Raw genomic sequence first — 25176 nt, 5'->3', positions numbered from 1 at the left:
TCAAGTCATTGTTATCTTGCAAGTTTTCATCTTTGAACGATTGAACTTTGACTTTATACCTATCACAAGTAATTTGATCGCAGTTATTATTATTTAAGATAAGAAATCAAAATATCACGTACGTGACAATTTAATGCGACTTTTTATTTACATAATTCGATTAAAATATGCTGAATAATATCCGCAGCGGCGCTAACAGGTTTGTAGGTATTTCACACAAAGACCTGTTAAATGTGTTTTTACATTAACTTAAAACTATTTTTATGATTTCAGAATTCCATGAACCTTTCACTAGTTTTAAAGAACTTTAAAACTTTTAACTAAGAACACGCTTTTTCTGACGATCTTAATATTAAGGGACTTGACAATGAATTTTCAAAATCTACTTATTAATATTTGAGTAACAAATATTTAATGGAATTTGATTCGTGTGATAGTTATAAAAACCGTAATGTGTGAATCAATGAAATTTCAAGCGATTTTTCAATGAGTTTACCAGTATCACACACTATCTTTAATAAATTATTAAATGTCTTTTAACGCAGCAATAGGTGCGGGGGGTCCACACTCTACGTAATAGCAAGACTGAAAGGTCGATAGTGACATGAATAAAGTTCTGTGTAGCAGAAGTGCACAATTTATAGTAGCTAATATCAGTGATATGTTTATGGAGTATCATTGTGAAGTATTCAGTAGATATTTTTGTGAAGTTCTACCATATAAGAAGTTGCAGAGCCTATATAACTGTGCATTCCTTTTAAATCAATATTCACTTTGCCTTTACTGATGTCAGCAAAAGAGAGAAGTGTCTTTATGTTATAGAACTCCATCATCATTTAAGTGACCTCGCGATCGATGCTAACACTTGTAGGTGCAAGTTCCCATTCGTATTTGAACTTTCCAAACAAGTAGCGGCGGCTGACATTTTCAATGAACGTAACAGAGAAAAATAACCAGTCAAGATTTGAAAAAAAATAAAATAATCCATCACATTTATGACCGTACAAATGGTCGTATAAGCTCGATTTTTATTTTTCGGAAGTAAAAAAAATCACTTCACAAAAATAACTGACCGATGATTTTGAACTTTTTCTGGTTAAATTTATGCAACAAAAATAATACACAGACATGGAAAGTGACCTTGTTTTGTACTTAAGTTTGACCTTTGTCAAGTATCAACAAGACGTATATCATTTCGTATGTCATGCTGAATTTATTGGATTGTTATCAACTTTATCAATATATTGTCTAATTGTGTAAGTAGTTTGTATAGGTTTTGGTATTTATTTTATTTTCTTTTATTACTGAATATACAACATATTTCTGTATTTTCTGGTTTCCATTATAATTCGGTGCTACAGACCTATCACCGCAAATGTTTTTAGGAACGCCTGTGCTTCAGATAGTTCTAAGATAGAACTTTTATTTCAGCGAAACTGATAACATACGCGCTGACATCAATGAAATAAAATCAAAATTCATTTGTTTAAAATAGACCACCAAGAAGCACTAAGTAACAGCACGCTTCCTATGTATTCTAGCTCCTAACTTACCTACTAATACTGAAAAACTATTAGTAAAATTAGATTGCAAAGGACCATCAGTCACGACGGAAACCAACGTGCAGTCCTGTTGCAGGCTGACAGCAATTGAACTGCAAAGGGACTGCAAGTTTAGTGTGCAATTACATTGGAGTCAACTACATTCAAACTGCACTTAAAACGAAATTTGCGGTTGGATTGCAGTTGAAATACGGTCCGTCTGTCTAGCTCAGGTCGACTTATTCTTGTGTTTTTCTTTTACTTATATCTTTTAACTAGCTGTTGCCCGTGACTTCGTCCCCGTGGGTAGAAGATATAAGTTGTGATTTAGGTATACCTGCCCGGTTTTTTTCACATTTTCCATTATATCTTAGCTCCTATTAGTCGCAGCGTGATGGTTTATAGCCTAAAGCCTTCCTCGATAAATGGTCTATTCAACACAAAAAGAATTTTTCAATTTGGACCAGTAGATCCTGAGATTAGCGCGTTCAAACAAACAAACAAACTCTTCAGCTTTATATATTAGTATAGATAGGGATGATGACAATTTTTTTTTGCAGTGTCCGTCTTGTAGTTTTTTGTATAATAATGGATACGTATTTTTTAATTTGTCCCGCAAACATAAATTTACCAAATTACAGTGAATGAAACTTACGCGTGACGTCATTGAGTATAAATTTTACCATATCGTTACGTCACAAGCCCCCTCTCCTAAACTTTAAAGCAGTTAATCTTTGTCAATTCTAGATTTTCTTTTCTTTTCAATTATCTAACTGAGGGACTACCTAATTCGATTTTTTCTTTTTATACCCAGTCATCCTTTTCCACTGTCCTTAACTCTTTTAATTAATTTTCAATACATATTCACATTTTCATGTTTAACCCAGTTGTATGTTTTACGAATTGTTATCATCGCGGGTAAAGTCGCAGGTTACAACTAGTAGAGAAATAATAATAAAGTTATCATGTATTACTGCCGTGTAATAAATATTCGTGTATAATGGTGACGATATTATTTCTTATCATATAATTATATTATTATCGGCGTACCTGTCTTTGTTATTTGTATATTACCTAATATATACCTTAAGGATACCTACAAGCGCCGCGAGAGCTGGGTCCGTGTGGCCCAGGATAGAAATGAAATAACATATTCTGCAAAAAGGCTGAATGTCACACTTATACTCGTACATGACCTGTTTAAGCTAATTGGAGACTACATTTCCTATATGGCTCCGATGAGAAGAAACGTTCAAACGAAATCAGGAACCACAGCCTAAAAGTCGTGAGAAGAAGATAATCATGGAAAGGCCCTTGCTCAGCAGGGGGAATATACCTATGAAAACTGCTTTTTCCTGAATCACTGACTGAAGATGTCAAACGAGGCGGGTTCTCGTTCTCTGAATGAACGTTCTCTGAATGACTAAGGCATCGGATGAGAAATATTTATCGGCATTGTACATCTAAGTGGTGTAAAGGGAAGCACCTTTTTTAATTTCTCGCTAAATTTTATTTGCTAGGGGATAGATAGAAAACCGTTTAGTTCTTCCGAGGCACGGAGGGACCATGGATTTTTTTGAATGATCTCCCATCCAACGACAGACAGTGGCGCCAGATTACAGTAGCCACCTTCGCTACTAAGCAGCAGCTTTGGTTTAAGATTGTCTAAGACCCCCACCGAATTGTTACTGCAGAATATCATAATAATTCACTTTGACTCCGTTTGGGTCCGAAATTAGTCTAGCAATCCCAAAAAAAAACGCGTGAGTAAACAGTTGCATCATTTAATAACAATACTAGATAGTTCAGGCTGTGCCAAATAGAGGGCTATAAGAGGCGCAATCCTCGCGGAAGAAGTCGAGGGCTAAAACTAGTCGAAAAATAATAAGCTGATTATCATGCGTTACCGCACTGCAATAACAATATTCGTGTGTATTGGGCATCTTATCATATTATAACATTATAATCGCCGCACCTATTAGTCATTATTTTTACCAAATCCTATACATACCACAATTTTTTTTCCTGTATAACTGACTAACGGATCAACACCTAACCTAAAGCAATAGATACTTGAACTTTGAAGGGTTGTATGTACTTTTTTATAGCGTAGAAATTTGATTACAATCAGTTTTTACAGTTAGTAATAAAGGTGGTATAAAGAAAGGCAATCAATCATTCAATTCAATCTTTGTAATGAACATTCTTAAACAAATGGATGAAAGAAAAGTTACGTGATTTATTGCATTTTCCCCTTATGGTTCGATATGTGGAAAAATCGAAGATTACAAAATTAATTAAAATCACAACAATCATTTTAGACTTCCGGTGGAAGACATTCCGCGGGCTAAATATGCTTAGAGAATATGACTTAATCCCTAGGACCAAGATTAATTTGAATAAAAGTCGGAATTTTCTGATAAAATTTTAGCTTTTTGGAGGCAAGAAGCGCTCCGGTAAATTTTCTAACAGTCGACAATCCATCGACCAACCGTAGCTTCTGCTTCAGCTTAGTCTAAGTGAGGACCTCCACCGATAGGTCTCTGCCGATATTATAATAGTTAAAAGAATGTTATGTTTCTCTAAGATAAATTTTTCTCTATTTTGTAGCATGAAAAGATGCAATTGCCTGCTCTGTTTAATAAGCAACTTAGTTAAATTAAATAAAGTATAAAGTAAATAATATTATAATTTTATTTCAGGCGTTTCGTTCTTTTAAGAAATCTTATCGCAAAAAATGTAACCATTTGTTAATATCAGTGAGCAATATCATGCTATGTAAGATTGCTATAATCTTTTTGAAGCTACTTTTTTACTGACACAGGACATAAGTTTTGTTAAAAAAAAACAACCTTATTTTTCTTTCAGAGTGTATGGTTAATTATTTCATAATTCCCCTCCCCTTATTCCAATTTCATTGTTTTTTGGGTCGGCGCAGTTTATGACATTTTGTTAAGTTTCTTGCCGGCTCTCCTGGATAGGAATAATATTTTAAAACCGTACCAGGTACTAGAGTCATTAGTGGCAAGTTTTCAGTACCTGAAAATTGGCCTACTTAAAAAACCTCCAACTGTAACGGTTCATAACACATTCCTGTGACAGTCAGATAGGCAGTGGAGCCATAAATAACGTAAGAGGGGTCCATAGTTATACCATTTGTTTGTGGAACCCTAATAGATATTTATAATTACTTTGATCAGATTCTCAATCAGCCTGTTCTAGCGATTATTTGGTGATATATCTATTATAGACGGGCCTGTTAGTCTAGTGGTTAGTGACCCTGACTGCTATACCGGAGGTCGTGGGTTCGATTCCCAGACAGGACAAATGTTTATGTGATGAGCACGATCATTTGTTCTGTGTCTGGGTCTAATTTATCTATATTATGTATGTATTTAGAAATATATAAGCAGTTTATTAGTTGTCTAGTACTCTTAATACAAGCTCTGCTTAGTTTGAGACTAGATGGCGTTGTGTGAAAGTTGTGGGAATATTATATTATACTAGCTGACCCAGCAAACGTTGTTTTGCCGATGTTTTTTTCTAGTTGTATGTGTTTTTAATGCAAGATTATAAAAAAATAAAAACAAACAATTTCGTCCAAAAAATAAAACAATAAATTTTAGTGTGGGCAACCCTTATCACTTAGGGGTATGGAAAATAGATGTTGTTCTATTCTCAGTCCTACCCAATATGTATACAAAATTTCGTAAGAATCGGTCGTGACACGGGAATTTTATATATTACATTATTATTTATAATTTGTTAGTGTTTAATTTATCAAAAAAATATCAGGAAACTCACCGCTTTATTTCAATTACCACGTACTTGCGCAGATTGTGAGATACACCTTTTTAGGGCTGCCACTTACCAACATCTTAAATGAAAATAATCTAACTTAGGTCCGCTGAAGTTCGATATTTATTTTAATTGTATAAATTCTTACATCTGCTCTTCTTCTTTTTCTAAGTCTCGTCACCGTATTTGTAAGTTGCATTTCAAAACGACATCACCAATCTCCGCGCTTAAAATTTACACAATTTTGTTTGCTATTTCGAAATGTTCATGATATTGCGATAAAAAAAAAACAGTTGTTAATTGTTTGAGAATATATCGTCATTATCAATATCATCAGCCCCTATTCGTCTACTGCTGGAGATAGTCCTCCCCAATTGCACGCCATCGAGATCTACCTTCGGCTGGGAATATATAAGACTAGGAAAACAGTTAAATAAATGAAATATAAATTATTTTTGTCAACCCTGTATTGGAACTGATTCCGAAGAGATTAAAAGTCTCTTCGGAATCGGTTCCAATACAGGGTTCCAATTCCATTACAAAATACTCGATAATATCACGATAATTTACAGGTGTCGTGTCAGCAGAAACCGCATATCTGCAAATCTTTTCAATAAAACACGAGGTGCTAAAGGTTAGCGATAATTAATAATCACTATGGAGATATTGTGATTATTATAATGTGTGATATAATGAAGAAACACGCTCCAATAGCGTGCGCATCTGCCTTCAGCGATTTGCGGACGAAAGCATTGAATTGCCATCATGACCTTCGGCCAGTAACAATTTGATGTTGTACTAATACATCAAAAACTGCAGGACGCACCTGGAGAGGTTTTAAGCTAAGTGAATATAAAGTAACTTAATACATGGCAACAATTATTTAGCCCAATAATAAACTAAATAGCCGACCCCAACATAGTTGGGGAAAGGCTAGGCCGATGATGTAGAATAAACTAAATAATGGAAATCAGAGAAAATGGAAAGCATGGAAAATTTAAAGTTTACAAAAGAAAACGCGAGCTATAAATAGGCAAAAATCCGCAAAAGAAAGGTAGGTAAGTACAGCAAAGACAGGTGAGGAATTATTTCAATTTCAATCCAGCGACCGGGTATTAGTTATTGTTAAAGAAGTACCTATTTAATATTAAAATCGTTTGTATGCATGGTTTTTGTGAAAGAGAACCGGAAAAAAAGTAAGTTAAAGGATGAGTGGTACAAAACACACTATGAAGAAAAGATTTTCCGCCTCATTCTCAGTAAAAAGAAAAGCGAGATAGTCTTGATTCAGGTAGTAAGACCGACTTAAATTTTCGTTAAAATTTGTCACTCCTTTCTCTTTTACATCCTGTTAAATACAGTCCATCGATCTGTTTTTCCGTCTTTTTTCTCTTTTTCGTTCTTTCTTGTTACTAACTAATAATTATAAGATAGTTTGTCCTTAATATTATAGTCACGTGAAACTTTTATGGCAACAGTAGGTTACTCCTGTATCGAATTTCCAACAAATTCTCAATCATCGTCCCACACAACGCTGTCGGTTGGCTTGTCTCAGCCCTGTGATGCTGGTGAAACTATCCTAAAGGAGCTTCCTGCAAACTAAAAAAAAAAAAAAAACTATATAAGTAGCACAACCAACACAAGCAAAATCAGACATTTTTCAGCATCAGATAATGGTGGAATGCGATTAAGCATGGGTACGAAGCGAGTGCAGTAGCAACAGCTTGAATTTACTGTAAAAACTTTTAATAATAAGAAAAAAAACAGTCATTTTTCGCTCGAAAGGTGTCTGAAAGCTGTAGTTTAAACTGCTGTCAAACTAACATCCAAATTTTCCTCGACCTAATATGCCTAATGACGTTCCGTATTGTGCTCATCTTTAATCGTGATTCCTAACTCTGGAGCCTGATGGGGCAGGTAACCGTGTTGTTCACTGTCTATACTTCATCTCTTCTTATAAGTGTTCCATCCAAGACCAGGCCGAGATTAGAGCCTGAGATTTTAAGGACAGCTGCAGAGAGATAGCTTTGTGTGGATGTTTATAAAAAAACTAACGCCTGTACTATTTAATTATCAACTTTTTTCGTAATTACAATCTACTTATAAATGTATTTCAGGCATTATACTCTAAAACTAAAATTAATAGATAACAATAAAAGTGAGCAACATTTTTCCTCCGAGCACAATTGCTATTTATTTTATAAGTTTCTTGAAATGTTCACACTCATATATGTATTTTGTTGTTTACATCACTATGACATTAGAGGTCAAAATGTATGAAAACCCATAATTAGAACTAATTAGAAGGCTTAACAGAAAGAATAAGCCCATATTGATATGAACACATTTATTTTAGGGTTCCCTAATCTCTTACAGGTCGGAGATGAATGTGGGGTATAAATACGAGGTATTACAGACCTTACCTCTATTATTAATAGCCTTATCCGTTTGAGATAGTGTGCTGGACTAATGATTAATGATCGAATGGGATTTGGCAATGTACCTTAATTTTTTATGCTTATTTTGCCATTCGAGGCGTTTCCTTGTAAAATCGAGTGCCATAATTTGGCTTCTTTGCTAAAATACTTATTAGGTAATGGTAGTATGAAACAATTCAACAACCTTGTTTTATTTTACTCTTGTTCGTCAAAATTAATTCGACATTTTAAGTGACGGCTCTTACGATCTAACATCAACATAAGATGATTTTGTAGACCAATAATTATTCCCGTGAGTGACATAAATGTGTATGCTAGGTCTCAAAATTTCTGTATTTAATTTTGATGTACCAATCCTCAGATCACCGAATGATCGACAACAATCTAGGAAATACATGTAAAAATTTCATGAAATAAGTTTTTGGTTGAACAAGTAGGGAATCTTTTCTGTTAGCCTATAAACATATACAACACATATTTGTAGGTCCACAGAGCCCGCTCCGGCGATGTGTAGCCGTTCGGAAGTGAGGACTATCGAGCCGTGTCACCCCACAACACTCTACACAACCAGCTTCGTATTATTTTTCATGCATTCATAATATGAGTTTTATTTCCCTTTATATCCCATACGTTTGTTTCATTCGTTACAATAGATTCCCAATTCATTTTTTTTGTAAAAAAAATAACATATTATCTTGTCCCCATTAAAGTCGGTTCATACAAGACCATATCTGAATACAGATCTCTTTAACTATCACAAAATTAAAAATAAACCAACGCATCGGCGATGACAACTTGAAAAGCCCACTCCTAGGTCTGGTTCGCTGATCTTAAAACTAATAATTTTTAATTATTAAACACGTTTGTTTCCGATATAAATCATCTTTTTCTAAATTTGCGACTATTAATAAATTTATCTCTTTAAACTATTGATCTTTAGTGTTAAGGTTGTTGACATTCAAATATATGTGGAATGTGTTAATATTTAGATAAGACGAGCGTTCCTTCAAGGTGAATTTTACACCGATAACTATGTCTTATCCAAATCGATCGTGTGTTCTTGAGGTAGTCATAAACACAGTCACAGATATTCCTTAATGATTATTATGATTTTGTTGTTCTAATAATAGAATAATACAGTAAGATCAGTTTTTGACCTCAAGAGAAATTAACATAAGTAATAAAAGTGATAAATGTTCGAACTTGATACTAATTATACGCTTAAACCGCAACGTAAATAACTGTAATAAATTATAGTAGTGCAAACAAGTTTTAACATTAGGCACTATATTCACCAGGTAACTGTAACACTGAAGGACAAGGATCTTTGCCAGAATGTGAAGGTAATCAGTTCAAGAAACTGGGTGTCGGTTGTTTGATGAAGTAATTAGGCAGCTCTGAGGGTCTAGAGGTATGGTTGGACTGGTTGTGGATTCGAGTCCCGGTACTCACCTTTGGAGCCGGACACTGCCCCCTGGTTGGACATCAATCATACTAAAGAAAGAATCATATGCCTGTCAGGCCTGCAGGATTGTTCGACTGTGGAGTCGGTGGAGTACGCAAATGATAAAAGAACGAACATGGCTAAAAATCAGTAAAATTCTGACTCTCCGCAGCGGGAGGGATTCCGAACCACCCAAAAGCGGAGGTATTTGATGATTTCCCGTTTGAGACTAGATGGCGTTGTATGGAAGTTTTGGAATATGATAATTATATGTAAGTGTTAAGTGCGCTAATCATTGTTTTTTGACCGCACTGGGGTTCAGGGGCAATATGGCGGTGTTCTTTTAATGATGACCTTGTTTAAATTAGATTATCATCGTCATACATTTTTTGCTGCTGTTTCCACTAGTGATAATGATGTCAAGTGATACGGTCATACCAGTATTTATTATTCTTAAGACTTTTAAACCCAAAAAACATGTCCTTTACACCTATAATATGCAGTTTTAAATACCACCGGACTGACATGAAATAAGGACATTATAAATGATTCTATTTATAACAAGATTTGTGTATATACATTACTAGCTTTTGCCCGCGACTTCGTCCGCGTGGGTAGAAGATATAAGTTATGATTTATACCTGCCCTATTTTTTTCACATTTTCCTTTTTATCTTCGCGCCGCGCCTATTAGTCGCAGCGTGACTTTAGGCTATAAACAGCCTAGTCTTCCTCGATGAATGGTCAATTCAACACCAAAAGAGTTTTTCAATTTGGACCAGTAGTTCCTGAGATTACCGCGTTCAAGCAAACAAACTCTTCAGCTTTATATATTAGTATAGAGTATAGATAAAAAAACGGGTTATTTGAATCATTTATTACTTAAATCGTATTCTGTCCAGAAATATTGTAAAAGAATAGCAAGAAACGGAACAAGTGCGAGTCGGACTCGCGGCACTGAGGGCTCCGTACGAATATTCTAAACTATCACATAGTAAATATCACTTCGGAATAGAAATCTCCTCTACCTCCTCTTTTAAGTCAGATAACTTATAGATATTTTATTTTCTTCCCACTTAGTCCTACTGCTGGGCAAAGGCCTCCCCCAAATCCTTCCACGATTCTCTATTCTGAGCCTCATGGAACCAGGCCGCATGTGACGGGGCAATTGGGAACAGAGATATTATTATAAAAATGCTTAATAATAACAAAATGTTGTTTTATTCAAAACAAGACAAAAATCCGCATGCTACCTACCACTTAAAATGATAAAAATCTCTTTGAGAATTGATCTAAAAGACCATTTTTATTGTAAGTACCGTGCAGTACCTATTTTTTTACGTAAACAAGCATTGTGTAGTCAATTAAAAACTATTTAAAATAGCATTTCATTTGCATCAGACTTGCACTATTCATTGTAAATAAACCTTCATAGTCTCAACTTCATATCAACATCCTTTATCATATATTATTACCTACCGACCAAGTCCAAGACCTAATAATTAAGACATAATAATTGACATCGTATCTTTTTTTTATCTTATCGCTTCAAGTCTAGATACAACAAAGCAGTTATGATGTCGCATTATGTCATGTTTTCTAAATACCTTAACTGTATAGGTGGTCTTTTCAAATTATATACAACTGTAAAAAAAACCGTCAAGTGCGAGTCGGACAAATTATATTTTGGATTTTTATAGCGGCAGCGGAATATATCACCTGTGAAAATTAAAACTGCCTAGCTATTCAGGATTCATAAAATACAGCCTGGTGACGGACTACGATATACGAAAGACAGCAGGGCCTCAGTTATCCTCAATAAGGTTCCAATCTAACCTTTTGCGGGACCCTAAAAACAGCACTGACATTTAATGATTTATGAACGTGCCAAGGCGCTTAATGTGAACGTTGTAGCCAAAATCGCAGCTGTTTTAAAAGCAAGATACATGCATACGGTTGTACGGCACAGCAGCTGGACAACCGTGCGGCTGCTGGCTAACAAGAATAACCATTCTGACAAATGTCTATCGAAAGGTGGCTGGGCTGCGTAACAAGGGCTGGGTTCGAGGACTGCACGGGTAGACGAAAAAAAGGACACGTGTTGTTTTTGGTGATTTTTATTTATCATTCAAACTTGTGATGTCTCGATAAAATAATAAAGAAGTTACACAAATAGAAGCTTATTACATTGCCGACATTGTCGACACACATAAAAATGCAACAGTTGAAGCAAACCATAATTATTTACAAAGATAACAAAATTATATTACGCGTAGTTCCTCTCAAGGAGATCATAATTTACTTAATTACAACTTTTTGTCTGGAAAAAGTCTGGGGTTTCTTTTTGATGTAATAATAATAATAATAATAAAACCCCTCGGGGCGAGTCGTTATCTCATCATGGGAATAACGCAAGACCAGAGGGCATATTAGTATGCTTTTTCAAACCTTGAGATATAAATAAAAAATGTATCTGAAGGTCTATGTAGGAGCATATATCCGCAGGGCAGCTTGTGGCGAGCTGTTTGTGAGTAGCGACACAACGGAACCTGAATGCCCCAGGGGGTCACTCTTTATGGGGACTCCCAGCTCTTTCTTGCCTTAACTGGCTGGCTAGAGAGGGGTCGCTAGAGCTATATGCTCGGGGGTGGAAGTGTCTAATGGCGTAATAACGAGGAAACCCGCTCCGGGTCCGTGACCCGCGATGGTGAAATCGGTGTCGCACCTCTCTACACCCCTAGCCGCTCGCACTGGTGTTGCCCACCTGCTGTCAATCGTGACGGTATCATAGGGGGCCCATCTAGTGAGCGGCGAGTCACCGCCTGCCAATTTGTTTTGCATTACCATGTGTAAAAAGGCAGGTGCCATAGTTCTCCGAATTATCTAAGGAACTGGTCCACACAACATGCCTCATTTTATAATAGCCTAATTATTTTTACATACATACTTGCAATAGTTTTGCATCTACTTTGGATTCTTCATGTCTGTTCTCCCATAGAGCGGAGGTGAATGATCCCTAGTAGATGCCCCATCACATTGTAGATTAAAGTTCTCAAGAAGGCCTCTGCGCGTTGGACCTGTGTCCCCGTGTACGCCTTTAAAAAGGACCGGGTCTCTTCCCATGAAGTTAACCCGTGAATTAAAAGAGATACAAATAATAATAATAATAATCATTTATTTCTTAGTACATGGTATTACAGATGTTTCAATTTTATATTATAGTTTCACATATACTACCGTATCAGGTGTAGAAATATTATAATTTTACAATAAACACTACTTTAGAATTTCTATATTAACATACTTATTCCGAAAGTTATATTTAGAAATAATTAACAATAACTATTTTTTATCAAACTTATAATCTATGAATTCTTTAACAGAATAGAAGCACATATTTAAAAGCCAAGTAAATATTGCACGTCTAAATTTATTTATAGGCAGCTGTCTGATCTGGGTTGGCAGCTTATTAAAAATTGTTATTGCCATACAAGGGGCGTTACGGCTATATAATTGAAGTCTCTGAGTTGGCACCTCTAATTCGTTTGGGCGTCTTTCTCGGACTCTTCTGGAAATACGCTCATTTATAGGAAAGAGGTGTGAATGCTTCTTAACAAATAAACAAATTTCAAAAACATAAAGACATGGAAGTGGAAGTATCTTTAACCTTTGAAATAATGGCTTACAATGATCTAAATAATCAGCACCACATATGGCTCGGATACATTTTTTTTGTGCTTTAAATGCCCTGTCCACATCTACTGAATTGCCCCATATAACTAGGCCGTAGCGCAGCACTGACGAGATGTATCCATGATATGCGTTTAGGACTGCTGCTTTACTAGCTGTGAGTCTTAGTTTACGAAGTGCAAATACAAATTTGTCTAATTTATTACATACTTTATCAACATGTGCCTTCCAATTCAATTTGCTATCAATTAATATACCTAAAAATAATGTCGATTCTACTGGCTGCAAAATAGTATCATTATATTGAATTGAAATATGATTGGTAGTTGAATTTTTAGTTTGGTACTCTATTAATTTAGTTTTATTTAAGTTTACATGTAGATTATTCTGTTCCAGCCATTGCACTGCTTTTTGTAATTCCTTATTAGTTTCAAATTCTAGTTTATTTTTATTTATGCATCTTATGGTTAGGGTTGTGTCGTCAGCGAACAATGTACATTTATGTTTTAGGTTATTGCAAAGATCGTTAATATAAATTATGAATAAGAGTGGTCCTAGAATGCTGCCTTGAGGTACTCCACAATTATTAGGCTTCAGTTTCGATTTGTATGTAATATTCAAGTTATTTTCTAATTTTGAGAGAACTGTTGTTTGGTGCCGTTTCGATAGATAGCTTTTAAACCAGTCATGTGTTTTTCCTCTAATTCCATACTTCTCTAGTTTAAATAGTAACCGTTTATGAGAAACAAAGTCAAAAGCTTTGCTCATATCTAGAAATACTGATAACGTCGAAATTTTATCATTAAGAGCTTCTGTAACTTGTTTAACTAAAGTAAAGCAGGCGAGTGTAGTCGAGCTTTTCTTTCTAAATCCAAATTGATTTTCATCTAGAATGTTGCGTTTATTGATATAGCTACTAACCTTATCATGCATTACTTTCTCAAAAATCTTTGCTATGATTGGTATTAATGTAATTGGCCTGTAATTATCAACGTTAGAACGATCACCTTTCTTAAAAGAGGTTTAATTACGGATACTTTTAATCTATCAGGGAATACTCCTTGTTCTAACGACAAATTAATTATGTAACTAAGTGGACTCGCTATATACTTAGCACTTAGTTTTATTATTTTTGTTGTGAGTTCATCATAGCCGGTAGCGGGTGTATTATTCAAAGAGTTAATGATTTTTATTATGTCGTTCATAGTTACTGGGGTTAAAAACAGACTATCTCTTTGTGCGGTAATGTTTATATTACTCAAGTCATTAATTGATTCATCAAAATTATTTTTATGTGTAAGTTCTATAAAATAGTTGTTAATATGATTACATATATCATCAGGATTATTAATAGTTTTATCTTTGTGTACTAATTTTTCAATATTACTTTTATCAGCAGAATTATCAAATTTGTTTTTTATAATGGACCATGTTGCTCTACATTTATTTTTCGAGTTAGAAATGAATTTATCATTATTTATTTGTTGAGATTTTAATATACATTTTTTTAGTATTTTAGAGTATGTTTGGTAGCGTTTTTTATAATAATTTTTACTTATAGCATCATGTTGATAATTATAATATAATATTCGTTTTTTAATGCATGATAATTTCAATCCTTTACTTATCCATTTATTCTTTACTGGCTTATTGCCTTTTTTAACGCGTATTTCGGGAAAACATAATTTGAAAAAAAGAGTGAAAAGGTCGTGAAAAACGTTAAATGACTTATTGCAGCAAATTTCATTGTACACTTCATCAAAGTTTAAAGCTGATATACATTCTAAGAATTTATTGATGTTACTTTTGTTAAAATCTCTGACAGTTTCATACCAAAACTTTACCGTTTCAACCTTTTTTTTATTACTTGGAAGGTAGAATGTAAGTGATTGACCAGTATCGTGATCTGAGAGAGCAAGGTTGTGTATATTAGCATTTACGTCCTTAGATGAAATATTGCTGGCTATTTGATCAATACTAGATTTTTTTCTAGTCGGCAAGTTTATGTGAGCCGATAAATTAAAGTTCTTGAGCACTGACATTAAATCCTTCTTCTGTGTGGTTTCTTTTAGTACATTTATATTCCAATCGCCACTTATGACTACTTGGTTTTTGCTATTATGAGTCAAAATGGATAGTAACAGTTCCAACTTTTTTAAAAATAGATGTGCATCGGAATCTGGTTTCCTATAAATACAAATCACAAAAAGATTATAGTTTGGTACTTCTATACCACAACATTCAAAACAAAATGTAGTCGCAAAATTATTTACTACGACAATGGAATAAAATCAATACCTTTTTTTACCAGTATGCACGACCCGCCTCGTTTTTTATTAAGTCTTGAGAAATTGGCACCTAACTTGTAGTTTTGTATCTGAAGACATTGCCGTCGTTCACTCTCTCAAACACCATGTCACCCGTCACCTGTAGAATGTAAGAATAATGGCGATCAATATGCGATGAATGGCTGAATATTTTTTTGTGCACCGTAGTATATCAATACATTCCGTTAAATATAGTGAATTTAACTCATCTCTTCGCACAAACCCATGTATGGGTAATTCTTTCACGTTGTGAAATGTAATACACCAATCCTATGTGTCATTTTTACACAAATTAAAGCTTTAATAATAATAAAAAAAAACCTGATTCTATCAAACAAAGCATAACTAAAGTTGATAGATCGATATCATTACTTTAATAAAATACACTAATTAATGAGAAAATATTTTTACCGAGACGACATTCAACTCTAAATATGAACATGTATTAACGGACAAAAAGATTTTTTTGTTTGAATTGTTGACCTTGCTTGTTGGTAGAATATAGGTATTATAAAATCATAACAACATGTGCGGACGGCGATAAAAAAAATATAAAATAAATAATAAGCAATTTTAGTTTGACTTTGGATAAATATTTGATAAGTAGTGTTGTTTTATATGTAACACCGGCTTGTTGATATGCGTCTGCCAGAGGATAAATCTCTGTGTCTCAATTTATTTTTTACCCGACTGCGTGACAAGGACGGTGTATGTGCGTGATTTGAATATCAAAACAAATTAAAAACCATTAATCTCCATGTTCTTCGCTTTTGGCAAAGTCTATTAAAGTTACTGATTTCCCAATACCTTTATTATTTGAACCATTGCTGCACTGTAATGAAACTCAAAATTTGTCAAGTACTTACTTAGACTCATCTATTCAAACAATAAGATTAGATTTTAAAAAGTATCTTATACTAGGTACATACATAATGAGAATTAAGCCATGCCATTTGTTTGCTAGCTTTTTTTTCAACTTTAGGTTTAAAACTTTTTGTTTAAAACCTAAAGAGGCACTCTATAACATAAGGTCACTGGTAATCTTAGCGGTTTTTAAACAGGAAATAATGCGACGATTAAATGTTCAACGAGTAAAGTCTAAGTAGTACAACTATATATTTAGTATCTAATAAATAGTACATTACGCCTTCACTTACACTCGAACTAACTTCCTGTCTTCCCAGCCTCCCGTACTGTAAACTTCAAGTCTATGCCGTGGCCCGAAGGTTGGTGTCAGAAGCGTCCTGGGGTCGAATTTAAGAGTTTTCGGCATGCCGTCAGCCAGCTCCACCTTGTACTTCTTCAGTATCGTTATCAGCCCTGATAATACTTGCATTCTTGCGAACCGCTTCCCTAATGAATTATGAAGGATTAAATGATAGACATATATGATATTATTCTGATGTGCCAAAACAATTATTTGGTATTGGTATTATTTGGTACTACTCACCAATACAAATCCTGGGTCCCTCTCCGTAGGGGAAAAAGGTGTACTGCTTAATGTTTTGTTTATTTTCAGCTAAAAATCTTTCAGGTTTATATTTTTGAGGTTCAGGGAAGAAATCTGGGTTGTAATGATATGGTAAATTGGAATATGGACACGAACGCCTTTGTCGACACGTAAGCCTGTAGAGAATTCGTAGTCTTCCATAACTTCGCGAGTTAATATTCCAAAAAGCGGATACAATCGGAGAGCTTCGTAGAGGCAGGCATCTAGATACGGCAACTCATTCACACATTCATAGTTGAGCTTGTTCTTATGAGTCGAAGAAATTCATCGACCTCTTGTTGAGCCTTCACCTGCGCCTTTTGGTTCTTGGCCAACTCATATAAAGTATAACTTATCGTAGCCGACGATGTATCAAAACCCGCTGCGGAAGAACATTATGCACTGAGCCACCAACAGATCATCATCAACTGGAATTGTGACCTTTGTACCTTTTTCGCTTTTTAAGTTGCTCATACTGTCACCTATTAAATTTTGTTCTTTCTTCAAGACCAAGACTAAATCTACAAAATCATTTCTCGGTGAAGGCTGAAAGTTGCGGCTTTCGAACACTCCTTCAATAGCTTAGAGAAGAACGCGTCGATTTGGGTGGAAAAATTGGAATCCTAAACCGTAGAATATTTTCGGCCAAATGAACCTGAAACCATTTTAAAACCTCTCCAATTCGAAGCTTCAAATATTTGGCCGGCCATAACCTTAAAGACATTATTTTTGTCACTTCCCATAGCATTTGCTTCGATTCCAAATGCACAAGAGCATATACAGTCCATTGTGTACCTGGCGCTAAGTCCTCTGATCTCAATTACATTAGACATGCTGGTCTCGAGGTCGAGCAAGTCTTCCAAGCAGTGATTACACTTTTCCAGTAAGTAGAACATGGCTTTCATCTTAGCGGAAGAGAACAATGGAGTTAAACTCTGTCGCATTACCTTCCATCGGTCCCCACTGGAGAAAAATAAGTTCTGTGTCATGACTTCGCATTTCACGTAGTTTGATATTTCTCTGCCGTTGAAATAGTAATAGTCTTTGGTGAAGACATCTTTGATGATTTCCGGGCTGTGCACGATGAGTGTTGTTCTGTACCGTAGTAAGCTCCGAAGTAAGGCTGACCAGGAACTTTAGGCAGAGCTTCTGTAGGAGTGACCAGGATATTCTTTCAGTAGGAGATAATTGGCGTAGTTTCCGAATATGGGCCAAGGTTTAACGTGTGGAACATTTTTATTTTTCCAGTAATTAAATTTTTTAATTGATATTAAATAAATCAAAAAACATATAGTTGATAATAAAGTCGCGATCACAAGCAGTGCGCCCATCGTGAAAACACGTTACTGATTACTGTTTGTTTCGACCTTGACGTACACTTATATGTATATAACGAGATTAAAAAACTGACCGAATCTTTTAAATTGATGATTAACAAAAACTAGGTAAAGTATCTACCGATATGCATCTGAAAAAAAATTTCGACAACAGTTATTTTTCTAAGGTAAACCTTTGAGTACGAAACGAAAAAGTAGAGACCCGTGATATCTCATGAACCGTGATAGGTAGACGGTTGAAATTTATGAAAGTTTATTTCAGTCATAAAAATGGATTAATCTTGTTTTAATTTGTCCTATACCTAAGTATATATAACATAATATTAAGATACTGTTTCTAGTTGTGTCTACTGTTTCTACTAGAATTTTCGAGTAAATAATTATGTAACTTACTACTGACACAGTTATCTTCCAGTTATATTTAATCTTAATTAGTAGTATTTAACCATAAATGTCAATGAATAAAGTAAAAACTTTAAAGTGTTATGATATAGTAAATATTCTGAACAAACATAAAGTAACTTTAATTCTTTAGTAATTGATCTCTATCTCTAGTAATTGATCTTGATCAAATTAGCTTCCATAGACACGAGGATTCATGGAGCTCATCATAGATAAACAAAAATGGTAGTGACTCGCCGGAAAACAAAATATTACAATCATTCAAGCCATTTTTGAAGGTTCCGTACTCAAATGGTGAATATTACTATTATTTCCGAGATTGCACTGTCCGTGACCAAGGCTCCTATTTACAATGGCCAGTGAAATGAGTTATTTAACAATGTTATCTTCACTAAAATAGATTTTTCTGTTATGTCACTTTATTTATCTGGCCTCCTTTTTAGATCTTTATAAATTATGAGTCTGATATTCATTCCATTTGTTTTTCGTCGAATACTGCAATTATACAAAAACGTCCAACTTTGATCAAACCTCTTTCTCCCACAAGCCTGATTCCTACCAAAGTCATTACAACAAATATAATTATGTAAATAATATTTTTTACTGGCTATAGCTGTGCTATATCGCATACAGAGAGTGTCTGAATACAAGATAACGAGCAATGAACGAAACCTTGTAACTTATAAAAACGAATGCATTTCGTACACTTATCTAAATATTTCAATCACAGTTCTATTATACTAAATATTTTATCTAAATATAGTTCATAGCTAAAACCACTATGGATCGCTGTATATTTTATCGATGTGGGAACATAACACAACATTTTATTCCACCATAATGGAAAACATCGATGGACTGGTCGACTGATCCCTGAACAGCTTTATCGGGCCAGTGTATCTAGTAGTCTGGGATGGTCGAGACCAATCTCTTTGTTAGTATTTTTGTATTACAGATAAAAAGCATTTACGTCAACAAACTGATAGTGAAAACATGGTTGTAGTATATATACTCTGATTGGGTCTATTTAACAACGGTATTTATCTAGCATAGTACGAAGCCACGAGCGCCGTAAGGTCATTCTTGCGAATGGAGCTGAGGCACCCTGTGACCCGAAAAGCTAAGAGGCTAAGTACTAAGTCTTATGCATCCATTTTTTAGGTGAGTAATCCGTATTCTCTGTAGCAGCTATGCTCGAGATGGAGGCCAACAGGACTCCCACCTGCCGCCCCTGACTCTGGCTCAGGCAGAAGAAGAATTCCGGAGTGTTTTTAGAAACTCAATTTAGGGTTAACTATCTCTTAAACAGAAAGTTACAAAACTCGGTGAACAGTAACAATTAGATAGCCAAAGATGTAAAAGCTACAGGTAAATTAGAAATCTACTGTTTTGCGTGATTAGTTGATCACGGAAATTGTTAGTCAGAATAGCCTCTAATTTAAGTTCTTATAGGATAAAGTCTAGTGCTGAATGCACTCGGAAAGCTCAGCCAAATTCCTGCTTTAATACATCCTCGCAATTTTACTTCTAACTGCCGTGGGTCAATCCCATACATTTTGCCCAGTATACTTATTTCTGTTTTTAGTTTAGCTCAAGATTTTAGCCATCGATCAGTTGTTATCGTAGATTTAAAAGTTATCTAGGTAATTAATACATACTTAGGAATAAAACGAAAAAAATATATTTCATTTTATTATGCTTTATCTAATCTAGCTATCTTAAATAATTTTGTATCTACTTACCGCACCTAAATAGAGATACTGAGACATCATCTACAAATAAGTCAAGCGTGAGTCGGACGTTATGGCGTTACGACGGACGATACGTGTACAATAAACCTTAATTATGATAGACTTTTGACTATACGAACTCCAAAAAAGTAATTATTGCCCCTTGACAGTGCTATCTGCATATAAAGGGGTATAATATAAATGTCAATACGAGTCTGAGATCTACACAATTGTATACTTTTTAATCAGTTCGCTGAATTACACTCTAGATAAGACAGCAATAATAATGCAGTATTATATGTTACCTATATGAGTTTCTATCACAAATAATTACACATTTTTTAATATACAAAAAATATGGTAGAAAATACTGGAACGTAAAATATTACATAAATAAATAGTAGTCCTGATCAAATCCAGTAACGGGAATGTCGATCATGTACCAGCTCTTGAAGAAAAGGCTCTTCAAGAAGTTTGTACAGTCAAGAATACGAAAACAAAACGAAAACTATCTAGCCGACCACAGGGGTCTCCCCTCCCTCCGAGTATATTACCCACGGCGGGGGGCCACATTCGGTGCTATGGATGCGGTCCCAATATGAGGCGAGGAGGCCGACGCTCTTTACACGTCGGCCTCCACACAACACAAGAAAGTGACCTACCAGCCCACATTACTGGCCGGTGGAAGCCGCGGTCGGTGTATGAAGGATTGCAACGCATTGCCATACACCGACACAAAACGCGGATGACGTAGCACCGGCGGTTCGGTTTAGTCAGTAAAAGTCTGACACTACAAATTTCCTCCCGAGGGAGTCAAAAAAAAAAAAAGGGGTCTCCCCACCCACATGTGCAGACAAGATACTACATCCCCGCGCCTTTCCCTCGGTAGGCATAATTTTATTGTATCTAGCTTGTATAAGGTTTCTAAATTCAGTAAGACATATTAAGGTATTTTTATTAGGACAAAGATTCTTTGTTTTAAACGATATCGTCATTAGTTACATATAATTTATGACGTATTTTCATATGTTATAAATATTTGCGCTTATCTTTGGTATCTTTAATTCTATTGGGATTTCATATTTTTAATTTTTGCACTTATTTTTGATGACTGTGAATTCTTCTACGTCTGATACCTGGTATTAACAAATCAGTTTGTATTGTGTAATGACTTTTAATTTTGTAAATGATGACAGTAAGCTTATTTACTTAGCTTGGATTAAAATACTTGTCAATGTAAATCAAATGACCCCAAACCTATGGGGTCGCGTTTTATAGCGGATCTCCTTTGACCATCATTCAACTTCTAAATAATGAATATTGTAATTATGTCAAGTTTTCCTTTTGTACACCAAAAAATAATTTTCGGTGAAACTTCAGTAAAGTTTTCAAACGAATTGAAGGGACTTGGATTTCAAACACAGTATTCACTGAACATATGAGATTGTTAAGGATAATAGAATGACATGACATTGTACACAACTTTTGTTGCATATTGCTCATTATGCAGTTGGTATCAGCAGATAACACTGAGTTACTTATTACTCTTATCGGAGTCAAATATTTTCATAGTTATATTACGAGTCTGATCCACATATTAGATACTGATTTAAACAATCTATAGGGAAAATGAGTCCGGAAAATCAAAACCAGATTTATGGAAATGACTACCTAAAGGTACAGCTTACTAAGATTCTATAACAGTCCGTTTCTCAACTTTCGTAAATCCGAACGCTAAACCCATTATTATTGCTCCAGTGAAATGAGTTCATGTTCAATGAAAAATAGCAGTCGCTCTTTGTAGAACATGGTATTATTATTGATTTCATTCATGTCCCATATTTTTATTTAGAAGTCTACCTATCCACCTGCTGGTTTTGAAGTACTAGAGTGCCCTTGTAGAGAACAGGCGGCGCAAAAAGAACCCCAGCATTGCCCGTTAAGCAGATATAGGAAGCAACAAATTCTCATGTCCATCTCCATCTATACTAGTAATAACAAAATGAAACAATTAATGAACCGTATATATTTGTTTAACAATTCAAAAACAAGTGGATATCAAAAAAAAAAACACGTGAACTACTATTATCAATTCATGTTTTATCGATAACAGAATACATACAGTTTTTTTAAGATTATAAATACAACTTACGTTTTGAATTTCTTAAAGAACTGGTTTGAGTGTTTGTGAACCTAAAATGAATTTTCGTGTATACAAGTTTTTGTATACATTTAATCAAACAGTTTTATTCGTATATCATTTAGTTTGACACTACGTCCAATTGTGAATGGTCTTAGCAGCCAGGGTAGATAAGTCATATTAATTATTGTTACTAGCAGAGTATCCTACAGCTGGGCACGCCTCCATACCCTTCTTCAACCTACTCTGACTATCATCTAATATTATTTATTATATCATAATAGTTATCATGATGCTCCAACACATGGATTGTTTTTGTTGTTGCTAGCTGCGGGGGGAATTTCTCATATGGCGTCGATTGTTGCAGGTGTTTTCTGTCTCAACTATTAACTTAACGTGTTCAATAATAATCTTATAAATTCTCGACCCGATTGGTGTTTATCCGATTAATCATGTCTGAATAATAAATAACTGATGATAGTGTTATTCTGTACGACTCTTATTGGAGACTGCTTATAAATTTGGCTGTGTAATATCCTAAAAATCTTGTCTTAAACCACCATTATCATTCATCGCAACTATTATCAATATTGAAAATGCAACAGTTTGTTCCTAGTTATAAATGGCGTAAATTATACCAAAAAAAACATTTTGTTCTCACCTTTTCTGTTTTATTAATATAGTCCGGGTCCACATATCAAGCACTTTTGTAGGTTCAGGGTCGTCTCACGTACGAACCCATTTCCTTTGCTCAGAACCTTCACGTCTGATGAACTTAATATTAAGACCTTGTTCACGAGGAGCAATCAGAATTGTTCGCGCATCCAGGTTCAGTGATTTGGGCATGTCCTCTCCAAGCTCGACTCTGTATTCCTTCAAGATGGTAATAAGGCCCGCCATAACTTGCATTTTAGCAAAACGACTTCCTGGAAAAGAGACGCAGAGCATGGTTACTTTGAGAAAACATCAAGAATTAATGGATATTTAGTCTAAGTTTTCCTATCATAAGAATTATTAAAAAAAATGTTAATAAAGCAGGGGTGGGCAACGGTTATCACTTTGGAGATAAAAATAGATAGTGTGACAAAAATCTTTTTCTTTTATCTAAACAAAACATAAACGTACAATTGGGAACACTTACTTCAAGTGTGGAGAAATAATTACCTATGCAGATCCTGGGTCCTTCTCCGTACGGGAAGAAAGTGTAGGGTTTTAGGTCTTTCTTGTTTTCAGGTAAAAATCGTTCAGGTTTGTACTCCTCAGGGTCACGGAAGTAAATCAGGGTTAAAGTGGAAGTGGTACACTGGAATGTGCACTCCGAAGTCCCTTTTCTACTTTCACGCCATCCGCAAATTGATAGTCGTCCATAACTTCACGGGTAAGTATTCCAAATATGGGGTACATGCGAAGTGTTTCGTAAACAGCTGCGTCAAGGTACGGCAAGTCATTCACACATTCATATTCTAACTTATTTTTCTGGCGCGCAACGTATTCATCTATTTCCGCGATTACTTTTTCTTGTACGGCAGGATTCTTTGCAAGCTCAAACAAAGTGAAACTTATGGTAGTCGCTGATGTCTCGAATCCAGCCGCAAAGAACAAAATACACTGAGCCACTAGCAAGTCATCATCCACTTTTAGTTTAATTTTAGTATCTTTACCAGTTTTCGAGTTACTGATACTGTCACCTATTAAGTTTTCCTCGTTTTTGAATGTCAAAACTAAATCTACAAAATCGTTTCTTGGTGATGGTTTGTGATTCCTACTTTCGAAAACTCCTTTCAACAATTTTGAAAAGAATTCATCGATTGTTGAAGGAAAAAGTTGCATTTTCATTCCGTAGAAAAGGCTTGGCCATGCTGCTCTAAGAATCATTTTCAGTCCTCGGGTATTTGAAGCTTCGAAAATCTGTTCAGCCATAGTTTTGAAAACATTATTCGTCTCCTTGCCCATAACCATTGAATCAACGCCAAAAGCACACGAGCAGATGCAGTCCATGGTGTACCTCGCGCCGAGGTCCCTGGCTTCTATAACATTATTCTTAGATGTCTCGTATGTCAGCATGTCTTCCAAGCTGTGGTTGCATTTCTCAAGCAAGTAAAACATTTTCTTCATCTTAGAAGAAGAGAATAATGCTGTGAGATTTTGACGTACAACTTTCCATTTATCGCCACTGGCAAAGAAAAGATTCCGAGTTATTATTTCGTTTTCGACATGGTCCGAAATTTCCCTGCCGTTAAAATAATAAAAATCCTTTGTAAAGACATCTTTCACGACTTCAGGGCTATTCACCACCAGCACAGGCTCGGTTCCGAAGAAAGCTCCGAAGTAAGATCGATCAGGAAACCGTTTGCAAAGCTCCTGCAGCATTTGACCAGGATACTGTTTCTGAAGCATGTACTTTGCATAGTTGCCCAAGAGCGGCAGAGGCTTCACGTAAGGCACATTTCTTTTCTCCCAGTAGCCGAACTTTCTTTGAGAAATATAGTACAGTAAAGAAATTAATACTGTTAACAGAGACACGAATAAGAGTAGCGCAGCCATGTTTGTGAGCGCCGAACCGGTGACTGAAGATAAATGCACATCACGCTGTATTTAAAGATATGTGGCGATCCATGCGACCGAACTGCGATATGAATATTTACTTAGGATTGTAGCTAAGCTTTCGATATTTCCGACTTTGCCAGACAAAGTCGGAAAAAATACTGAATCAGAAAAACATGAAAGAATATTTTGGAAAAATAATAAACGAAGTATAGGCAACTTTGTACTCGTAATTAATTAAGAAAAAGTACTTATAAGTGTTTAAAACGTAAACTCCTTAATTCAAACAATATATAA

At 35.1% G+C, this 25176-nt stretch overlaps 1 pseudogene; it reads right to left on the bottom strand.

Moving 5' to 3' along the window:
* Positions 1 to 11383: 11383 nt before the first annotated feature.
* LOC113506535 lies at positions 11384 to 24923 on the bottom strand (annotated as a pseudogene).
* Positions 24924 to 25176: the final 253 nt, after the last annotated feature.

Source organism: Trichoplusia ni (genome assembly GCF_003590095.1).
Source record: "Trichoplusia ni isolate ovarian cell line Hi5 chromosome 18 unlocalized genomic scaffold, tn1 tig00003573_group17, whole genome shotgun sequence".
Taxonomy (NCBI): Eukaryota; Metazoa; Arthropoda; class Insecta; order Lepidoptera; family Noctuidae; genus Trichoplusia; species Trichoplusia ni.
This window is presented reverse-complemented; position numbering and strand designations above follow the sequence as displayed.